This window comes from Peromyscus maniculatus, chromosome 17 (genome assembly GCF_049852395.1).
Source record: "Peromyscus maniculatus bairdii isolate BWxNUB_F1_BW_parent chromosome 17, HU_Pman_BW_mat_3.1, whole genome shotgun sequence".
Lineage (NCBI taxonomy): Eukaryota > Metazoa > Chordata > Mammalia > Rodentia > Cricetidae > Peromyscus > Peromyscus maniculatus.
In genome coordinates, this window is record NC_134868.1 from 46565899 (window position 1) to 46577565 (window position 11667).

Genomic DNA, 11667 nt, shown 5'->3' on the forward strand with positions numbered 1-11667 from the left:
TTGGGTCCGGAAACCCAGAGGAAACGTGGAGAAGCTCTAGTTCCTGGGAACACTTTTTTTTTTTTTTAAAGAGCGGCCGCAGAGGTGTAATTTTGTGCAAACGGGATCCGATTCAGAATCCAGGAGGCAAAGCGCTCATTCCTTCCCAGTTGGGAAAGCAGAAGCACTTCTGAACGTTGTGTCGTGGCGTGTGCTGTGCTGAATTTTGCGAGCTGCTGCAGAGTTTTTTCATGCTGGAGAGAGGTTTTACGTCCTTGCCCCTCTGTAGTTTTGAGTCGAGCGCATTCTCCCGTGTAGACTCTTTTCTGTCCCCTTAAATATTGCTTCCCTCAGGGATCCATTTAATGCCCGCCATTTCTGCAACACTTTAATTCTTGAGCCCACATACCATGATTTCCTAGCTCTTTTACTTGTACGTACATGGGCTTGCCTTCCGAGTTATCAGGTGTATGGATTAAGTATTAAGCAACCGCTTAAACCCAAAACCTTTGTATCACTGAGATTTAAAAAAAGGGGGAGGGAGGGACTTAACTCAGCGGTTAAGAGCGCTTGTTGATCTTGCAGAGGACCCAGGTTTAATTCTCAGCACCCACATGGCAGCTCCCAACAATCTGTAACTCCAGGGGATTGGCACCAGGCACACACATCGTGAACAAGCAAATAAATACGCAGGCGAAATACACTTGTGTAGGTCAGAGAACAGTTTGTGGGAGTGGGTTCTCTCCTTCCACCCTGTGCCAAGTGTTTTAACAGCTGAGCAATCCTGCTTGCTCCTAGGGTTTTTCCCCCTTCCTCAAGACTTAGGTTAATCTTATGGAATAAAAAGAATAGCTTTTGGTTATTCTCTCATCACCATTCTCGGTCAAGTCCTCACAGTTTCCTGCCTAACAACTCGTTGTCGGCCCTAGTTTCCAGCTTTCTGTCCCCCATAGAAAGATTGCCAGCTCCTTGCTTAAAAGCTTATAGACTTGAGGTGGTACCCTATACTGAATAAAATCCGAATTGCTTATGGTGGTCTGTATAGCCCAAGGAACAAACACTTCTGTGTTTCACCACCTTTCCCTGCTTGTCAAACTCCCATAATTGCTCAAATAGGCTGGGATGACCTGGGATGCCCATCCTGACATCCTGTCTATCCTTAAGATGTATCTCACGTGTTCTCTTCTGCCAGGCTTTACTTACCTTCCCCAGCTAAGGCGTCAACGTTTTTTGTCCCTGTGAAATTCTGTACTTAGCTCTGTAAGTGAGTACATGCTTTAGTGTGTGTGCCTCATCTGAACTGAGGGGCTGTTGAAGGCGGCATCTTACTGAACCCAGGAGCCCCAGCAGGTTTGTATGTCACAGATTGTTTAGGAATGTTGAATTAAATGGACCTAGAAACTACCTAAATTAGCTTCAGAGTAGTAGCTCTATACTAGAAACACCAGGATAGTGGCTTATTAACATTTTGAAAGGTACTGAGACAGGTCATCTCTCTCTGTAGCCCACTGTAAAGATAACAATCAGGATATGATTAACAGATTGGCTCCCCAAAATAATTGCACTTAGTTACCTTAAACTCCTCACACATCAACTAGTTTGATAACTATTAATTGGAAGTCTGGTGTGCACGTCTAAGGGCTAGGCTGTCTTTCCTCTGTGAAGCCTGACCTTGCAGAATATGTTTAAAACTGTATTACCCTTTTGCTTAAAAGCTAGGCTGTTTGTGAAGATGGGTGGGACACTAGTCTGCCTAACTTTTCTGAAGCTCATATTCTGCAGTGAGGGGGAGGGGAGGCAAACATGTGAAAAGTGCTGTGAGGAGGTTGCAGTTTAAAAACGTGGGTAGGACCGGCCTTGGAGAGGAAGTGACTATTGAACAAAGACTCAGAGTTAGTGCATTAGCTATGAGAATGGACATCTTCTGAACCCTGGAGTAGGAGGAATGGTGAAGGTAGATCTCCCGAGGCTTAGTGCCTCTGGCCTGTTCAAAGGGAAGCAGAAGTGTGTGCTGAGTGGCTGTGAGTTTGGGGACAACCTGGTCTTAGTGAATTCTAGCCAACCAAAGGGCATACAATCAAACCAATCCAAAAAAACAAATTCTGCTGTATTGTTGAGATGGGAGTGGAGGTAATTTTCGAGGCTGAGACTGGTCTCTGGGAATGTGAGATATGAAATGGGTGATTTAGGAAGTGATCATTCCTCTTTTTCATTTATTTTTACATATTGTACACCTAAATGCAGTTAGCATGTTATGTCTAAAACTATTAGTGAGACATATTAGTGTACCACCCATCTTCAGAGCTTATATTCTACAGAGGGGAAGATGGAATAAAACGAAAATTATACTAAAGTGCCTGAATAAGGGTGATTAAGAGAAAAGTCCCCTAACTGCTATAATTAGAGTAGGTATCCCATATCAGGAACAAACATTTGCCTTGGAAACCAGAGGATGGAGTGAACGAAGGTGAGGAGGAGCATTCCCGGCACCGGGAATGTGTTACAGCAGCAGCTTGTGTTTGAAATACAGCCAGCAGAACAGGTCCAGGCCGTGGTGGTGGAGTGCAGTTAGGAGAAGGACGTCAAGTAAAGATTGAAGGATTCAAGTCAAGTATTAGTTTGGGTGAAGTTCAATGGAGGACCAGTGAGCCATTTCAAGCATTAACCAATATTCTACCTATTTTAAGAGCTGGAGGAGGGCAGCAATTCAAAAATAAACCAATTAAGAGGCTGTTGCTGGTGAGCAAAGAGGTGGTAGCTTAGGGGAGGGTGGTGGCAGAGAAGCTGAGAGTGGGAGGATTCAAGATGTTTGTAGTGCAAGAGCTGCAGCTCAGTGAGAGCGGCTGTAAGAACGGGGTGGGGTTTCAGCATGGATTCTAATCCAACAACTGGCTTGAACATTAGACAGATGTATGTATGTAATGCAAGGGCGAGAGATCTACCCACAACAGAGTAGAGACTTGGAAGGGGTGGGAACAACTTAAGTTGGGGGCAGGTTGTAGGACTGAGGATGCTGGAAGAGAAAGTTAAAAGTGGTGTTAGTATGCAGCAAAGGCCCATTATGAAAAAACTTTGTGGTCCAAACAAATAGCATATCTAGCTTGGGTGAAGACCGAACCATCCAATTGGGCCAGATCAGTCAATATCCTAGCCAACAGCCTACCCCTAGGAAGGCAGGGTCCCCTGAAGACATGATAAAGGGATAGGTGGGACAAGATTCTGCACTTAACCTTGCCAAAATCCCTGCCCTAGTGCTGCTGAGTAAGCCTGCCTACCTTTCTTCTTTCTCCCTTCTCTAAGCTTGCTTTCCTTAATACTTGGGATTTCCCCCACATTTGAAGCTTCCTTACTTTGTCTAAAGCCTCCCTCCCCAACATATGTCTTGCTTGTCCACCAGGTTTATGCCAGCTTAAATGGCACAGCTTGCCGGGCGGTGGTGGCGCACGCCTTTAATCCCAGCACTAGGGAGGCAGAGGCAGGCGGATCTCTGTGAGTTCGAGGCCAGCCTGGTCTACAGAGCGAGATCCAGGAAAGGTGCAAAGCTACACAGGGAGACCCTGTCTCAAAAAAAAAAAAAAAAAAAAAAAAAAAACAAAGATTTAAATGGCACAGCTTCCCCCCCCCCCCTTTTCCCTATTATTCAGGCAGCTGCTGAGCTGACAGCCTGCCTGCCCTGGGTTTTTTCTTTTAACCTCTAATAAAATTTTCCTTGAGCTTCATTTGAGTACATTCTTTAATTCTTGTGTTAATAAGACTAAGAGCCCCAAGAGGGGTCTCCAACTTTCCTATATCACTGGCTCTGTGCTTAAGATTGCAAGCCACTAGGGAAGTGTACAAGGATCACTCTAGGATGCCTGTTTTGTGGTCCTTGATTCAATGTAAAACCAGTCAGGTTGTTATATGGTTGGATTTCCCTCTCTTATTCATTCTCTTTTGTCTTGTCTTACTGTTCATAACTTGAAAATGAAATACTTTTATTTTGTTGGACATAATCCTTAACTGCCTCTATTTCAAAATGGTAAGTTATAGATTTGGTAAATTGCATATAATTTTAAAAATAAACCTGTTGAACTAAACACATTATAATTTTCTAAATAAAATATCTTCCACCCTAAATTTTTACTGTTATCTGCAAATTTATTAGCTTAATAGAAAAATAACTTTCACCTTTTAAACATACTTCTTGACTGTTTTGCCTGTTTTTTATTTGACATTTCTTAATATTTCCTGAGGTTGGAGTAACAGTTGTTACTTGTCAAAGGACAAGGCAGGGAAGTATTTCCCCTTTTTTTTTCCTTCCAGAGTCTCACATACCTCATGTTATTTGATATAGCTAAGGATGACCATGAACTCCTAATCTGCTCTCCTCTACTTTCTGTGTGCTGGAATCACACCTATAATCTCACCAATTTGTGGTGCTAGGAGTTCAACCCAAGGCTTCATGTGTTCTAGGGAAGCATTCTACCAATTGAGCTACACCTCCAGCCCCACTTTGCACTTTTTAAGATGACAGCCTAGCTTTTTTGAAACAGCTCACTTTGTAACCCTGGCTGACCTGGAATTGTCATATAGACTAGGCTAGCCTTAAGAGAGATCTTCTGCCTCCCAATTGAAGGCACATGCCATCACATCCACATCTGGCCATTTTGAAAGGGTTGGTGAAAATAAACCATATATCCATGAACAGTTCAATGAATAAAAATGCCATAGCCCACCATCAGTAGCACTCAAAAGTAATGAAGCTCTGGGCTGACCATGGAGCTCAGTTGGCAATGCTTTACCTTGCATGCACTTAAACTGGGCATGACGACACACTGGGAATCTTAGCACTCAGGAGGTAAGAGACAGAGGATCAAAAGTTGAAGGTCATCGATGTCTATCAAGTTCAAGATCAGCCTGAATTCTGAGACCCTCCCATAAAAATGCCAGAACCCACAATGGATTACTCCTACACACATAATGTTGAAGAAGTCAGACAAAAAAGAAAATAATATATATGTTTGAAAACTATGTAGATGAAACTGTAGACAGGAGTGGTTACTTCACAGGAAAGATGCGATTAGCAGGATGCTGGCCAGTTTGTGTATAACTCACTGACAGTGCTGTATAACTAGATAAACAGGCTTAATAAAATTGGAGCTGGACCCTTCCCTTAATAATCAATAGACTGAAAACCAAAGGCTGGATCTGCAAGATCAGTTACTGGCCAGAAGAATGGGACCTGAGTCCTAACTCTGGCCCTGAGAGATGTGACATGCTGGTCTGCCTGTGAGGTTATTAATATATAATTAAAGCAACCTGGCTCCAGGAGCCTTACATCTTAAATAACTATAGTACTTGGCTTTCTGATGAAGAATGAAGATGTAACACTGCTGTCATGTAAGTCAAACCAGCTGGCCTGTCAACCACCTACACATGACACACCCTCTGAAAACTTTAGAAATGGAATCCATCTTACCTGAAATATAGATCAGTACAATGGTCCCTTTGGTCATTGTGCACTCTCAACCTCTTGAGACTGTGATCTACTTTACTCTGTAAAAAGTACTCAGCAATAAAACACCTATTTTTAATCTACTGTGTGTGTGTGTCTCATCTCAGTTTTTTTTTTTGGGGGGGGGTGGAGGTTGGGGGGCAAAAATGAAAGGGATAGGTAGCTGAAGTGAACCCAGACCAAGACCCCAGTGATAATATAGTTTATACAATTTTTGGTGTTTATTTTACTTCTAAAAGAGCTTATTAAATAGGGCTATACAAAAGTGCAAGCCTGCTCTTTTCTTGAACAATAAATGTTTATATACTCATTTGGTCTCTTCATTGACTTTTCAATAAATATCAAAGGTTAAACCTTGGCTGTAACATCTGGCCATTAAAGGGAAAGAGATTAATAGGAACAAGAGTGTTAATTCCAACTGTAATGTCTTGAGAGGCCAAGAACTCCATTTACTGACAGAACACCATTTAAGGAAAAATGAAAAAGCTAAATTTTAATCGGCAGTGGGTGGTGGTGGTGATCCCTATAAAGGAAGGGGCTGTGAGGTTAAGGCCAGTGTACATAGTAAGACACTGTCTCAAAAATGTTTTTACATGTATGAAATTATGCCCAGCAATGGTGATGCACATCTTTAATCCCAGCACTTGGAAGGCAGACGCAGATGAAACTCAGAGTTTGAGACCTGCCTGATCTACAGAGCACAGCCAGGGATACACAGAGAAGTCTTGTCTCAAAAAACAAAAAAAAATTTTTAAAGGAAGGAAATGCTTGAAGAATACAAATACATAAAAAGATTGCACTTGAGGGCTGGAGAGATGGCTCAGTGGTTAAGAGCACCTGACTGCTCTGCCAGAGGTCCTGAGTTCAATTCCCAGCAACCACATGGTGGCTCTCAACCACCTGTAATGAGATCTGGTGCCCTCTTCTGGCCTGCAGGGACACATGCAGGCAGAATACTGTATACATAATAAATACATATTAATAAAATAATATTTAAAAAAAGATTGCACTTGAAATACACTTTAATAAAGCATGTTTTGTCAGTTATAGACATACGAGGATGTCTATAATTTGCAAGAGAGAAAAATGAGCCATCTGGTTTCTACAAACCTGCTGCGAACTGTGCCTCCCCCAGGTCCCCACGTGAAGCCTAACCTCTACTGTGGCAGGTAGAGTGGGATGGGAAGTAGGACCATGGGGAGAGTCCTCACGAATGAGACTGGGGCCCTTGAAAGAGACCGGAGAGATCTCTCTCACTCGTGTGAGGATACAGTGATGAGCAGGCACTCACGGTGTTGGCACCTTCACCTTGGGCTAGAGCACCCCAATGAGTGTGTGTGTGTACACATGAGAGTGTTCATGAGTTTATGTGTACATGTGCATGCAGGAGGAGCCCAAGGAGGCCAGAAAGCATCAGATCCTTGGAAAGGGTGACAGACCGTTGGGAACCACTGTGTAGATGTAGGAACCTGCATCCTCTTCAAGAGCAGTAATCACTCTTGATGACTGAACTGTATCTCCAGTCTATATTTTTGATACAGCATTTAGGCTTTCTAGACCGTACTTTCAATGTGTGGGGAAAAAAGCTGTAGTACTGCTGGGCAGTGGTGGTGTTCACCTTTAATCCCAGTACTCGGGAGGCAGAGTCGGGTGGATCTGTGAGTTCCAGGCCAGCCTGGTCTACAGATGAGATCAAGGACAGGCACCAAAACTACCTGGAGAAACCCTGTCTTGAAAAACCAACCAACCAACAAACAAACAAAAAAACAAACTGAAGTACTAAATTTAAAAAAAAAAAAAAAAAAAAGCTTTAATGTGGGATTCACAAATAGGCTTTGAATCTCCAGAAACTAATGCTCACCTTATATACAAACACACATGTACAGCATTATGTTTTAAGGATCCAGCATGACTGCCCATAGCCACTTTGGTTTTAACTGCCATTTTGCCTACCAAGTGACCCTGGCATGCATTCCAAACCATATAAACAAAAGTTATTACATGTCAGATGTTGGTCTAGGCTCCTAACTGCACAGGCCTTGGCCTTGATCTCCAGCACTGTACCACTAAAAATACGGAAAAGGAAAAAGGTCAGCCTGGCGGTTTATATTGGCCACTAATAAGACATCTAGACTCTCTTAACCGACAATTTAGTGTCAGTAGTTTACAAGAAGGCCACACTTGTATAGCTTAGCATAAGTCCTATTCTCTGCGGTGCAGCTGCCAAAGGTGACTATTTTTCTGAACACTAGATATTTTTTCCCTTTAAATTGTGTTTTTAAACTAATTGGGTTGGGGATGTCGTCCAATGCTTGCCTAGTATAAACAAGGCCCTAGGTTTGATTCCAAGCATAATAAATGACCTAATTAAAGCCCAGATTATTAGATGTCTGTGACCTTAAAACATCTGAGGGAGTCAGGAAGGTGGCTCAGCAAGTTAAGGACACTTGCCACCTAGCCTGATGACCTTAATTCAGTCTCCAGATCCCACACTGTAGGAGGAAGAAATGACTGTTGTTAATTTGTCCTCCGATCCCAAGTGCAGTGGCATGCATGGAACAGCATAGACACATTTTTTTTTCCTCCATCTGTCCCTTAATCCTTTACTACATCATGGTATATATCCTCTAAAAGACTACTCCAAGAAAGCCAAACATGATGGTATAGACCTGAAACCCCAGCTCTAAGGAGCTGGAGACAAGAGAATCAGCTATCTAATGCCTCCTAACCTAGGTGAGCTTCAGGCCAGAAAGACTAAACAAGATCCCTTCTCAAAAATAGGGAGAGAAAAAAAAGACTATAGTCCCATAGTCTCAAAGAATAAAGCCTGCACTATAAGGGACTTTGACCAGATAATCAGTTTGTGTTTTGAGTCAAGAGCTCACTTTATAGCCCAGACTGGCCTCAAACTTGCAATGATCCTCCTGCCTCTACCTCCAGAGTGATGGGATCATAAGCATGTACCACCAAAGCTGAACTAGATGGCATGTTTCCTCCTGGTGCACCCACTCTTCTCATTTTGGGATATGGGATATATCAGAAGATGCAGACAGTGACTGATAAGACCCAAGTTTGCTTAAGGTCAAGGATTGAATGCTTACAGCCAATATTAATGCCATGAAATGGTTTAGGTCCCTACTGGCAGGCCTCAAAGTTTACTGACCTGACACTGGAGATTTCTTAAGTCTTAGTGTCACAGAGCAGTGGTCCTCAACCTTCCTAATGCTGCGGCCTTTAAATACAATGCCTCATGTTGTGTCCCACAACCATAAAATTATTTTGTAATTTCACTACTGAATTTTAATATAAAGATTTGTGTTTTCTGATGGTCTCAGGTGACCTTTGAAAGGGTTAACACTGGGTCTCAACCCACAGGTTGAGAACCATTGGTCCAAGAGCCTTAGTACCTCCTGTTTCTCCACAGCCGAGTCCCAGGTTTATGGACAGTAGTTTAACAAAATGGAGAGGTAGAGAACACATTCATCGTACACTGGAACTGGGGTAGGACAAGGGATGCTACTGCTACCGTGGGGGTGCAAAATCAAAATGCATTACCCAACATACAATTGAAACACACAAGAGAGAGCCAGGCAGTGAGTAATAAAGCACAAGCTTGTTTAAATCTACACTCTACCTTGTTTTCTTTATATATTTGTTTGTAGTAACCTTAAGAATGTTGCCAGATGTGGTGATGCATGCCTTTAATCCCAGCACTCCGGAGGCAAAGAGAGGCAGGCAGATCTCTGAATTTAGGCCTGCCTGGTACACACAGCAAGTTCCAAGCCAGCTAAGGATACACAGTGAGACCCTGTCTCATGCAAAACAAACTGAATGGGCTGGGGATGTAGTCCAATGCTTGCCTGATATAGACAAGCCCCTGGGTCTGACTCCAAGCACAATTAACAAGCCAATTAACATCCAAATTATTAGATGCCAGTGACCTTAAAACATCTGTTGGATCCAGCAAGATGGCTCAGCAAGCTAAAGCACTTGCCATCTAGCCTAAGCAATCCAGATTACTTTAGTGGACTAATGGGTAAGCAAACCATGGCCTATCTATTCTACAGAATACTAATAGTAAAAGAATAAACTATTGGCCTACCTAACCTGGATAGTTCAAATCACGATGCAAGTTAAAAATACTCAAAAAGTTGCAAATTATATATTTTTGTAACTCCCCCAGCCCCCAGACTCTACCTCTGCCTGTCCCAGAACATATTATGTAGACCAGTGTAAATGGATGGTTCCTGAATAACCACTCAGAGGCTTAATTATAAATGCTCAGCTGGTAGCTCAGGCTTATTAGTAACTAGCTCTTACTCTTAAATTAACCCATATTTCTCATCTATACTTTGCCATGTAGTTCATGGCTTGTTACCTCATTTTCTACACATCTTGCTTCCTCGGCAGCTAGCTGGCGGCTGCCCGACTCTGCAGCGCTCTTCCCTTCCTTAGTTTGGTTGTCTTACTCATACTTCCTGCCTGGCTATCAGCCAATCAGCTGTATTATTAACAACGAGAGCAACACACATTCACAGCATACAGAAGGACATCCCACAGATCAGGATGGCCTTGAACTCAGAAATCCTCCTGCCTCTGCCTCCTGAATGCTGGGATTAAAGGTAGGTACCACTATGCTCAATTATTATTCTTGAAAATGACAATATTATAGAAAGGAGAGCACATTAGTGGTTTTCTGCTGTTAAGGTTATGGGGCCAAACAGTGGTGGCTCACACCTTTAATTCCAGCACTAGGCCAGCCTGGTCTACAAAGTGAGTTCTAGGGCAGCCAGGGCTATTCAGAGAAACCCTATCTCGAAAAAAAAAAAAAAATCAAGAAAACAAACAAGGTTATCAGGGAGGGAGGAAAAGTGTGAGTGAAAAGGGGTATGAAGAATCCTTGTGGTGATAAAACTCTCCTACAGAAGTCTTGACTGTAACAGAATCAGTATCTTGGTTCTGATTCTAGTTGCTAATACCAAAGACTGTACTGTACCACTGGATGAAACTGGGTAAATTATGCACAGGATCTTGTATTATGTCTAATGCTGCATATGCATCAACAATTGTCTTTAAAGTCTTCATTTTGAAGATTAAACTGTTCTCAAGGTTGAATTAGCCAGGAGACAGGAGAGAAAGACTTTCTGAATAGAAAGACAAACTGAAATTGGGTCAGCAAAACTTGAATGCAAGATGTGTGTTAGCCTGAGGAATGAGTGGTCAGCCAAGGCCGATTTTAAAGAGATACTGTTTAAGAACTGGGTACAGTGGTTCACCCCTGCAATCCCAGAAAGGTCACCACGAGTTTTAGACCAGCCTGGTTTACTTACGCTAACAGGGCTCCATGGTGAGATCTCTGAACAAACAAACAAAGAGACATTGAGGTAACTTCAACTTTTTGTATCCAGAATTAACAGATTGCCAAATTAATTTGTTTTCTTTAAAAACACAGGTTGTTTTTTTTTTTTAATTTAAGAATATATAAACAGCTGGGAAGTGGTGGTGCATGGCTTTAATCCCAGCACTTGGGAGGCAGAAACAGGCGGATTTCTATGAGTTCAAGGCCAGGCTGGGCTACAGTGTGAGTTCCAAGAAAGGCTCCAAAGCCACACAGAGAAACCCTGTCTCGAAAAACAAAAAACAAAACAAAACAAAAGAATACATAAACAGAGGCCAGATGTTGTGACACACACCTTTGATTACAGCACTTAAGAGGCAGGGTCAGGCATTTCTCTGTAAAATCAAAACCAGCCAGGGCTATGTATTGAGACCCTGTCTTAAAAAGAAAAAAAAAAAAAATCCAGGGCTGGCAAGATGGCATATATACATAAGGGCTGCCAAGCATGATGACCTGAGTTTAATCCCTGGAACTCACATGGTAGAAAGACAGAACCAATTCCTGAAAGTTGTCCTCTGACCTCTGGGAAGACTATGGTATAAGAAAAAGTATAACTAAACAAGGTCTAGGGATATAGCTCGCTCAGGTGTCAGTGTGCTTGCCTAACGTGCAGAAAGGCCCCGAGTTCAATCTCCAGCAAACCACAAACTAGACATGGTGTCCATGCTTGTAATCACAGCACTTAGACAATAAAGGCAGGAAGAAAAGCAGCCAGTGTTCTTAACCACTGATCCATCTCTTCAGTACCTGGTCTCTCCTGTGCTCACACTGGACCTAGGGTTTCTGGGTTCAGGTG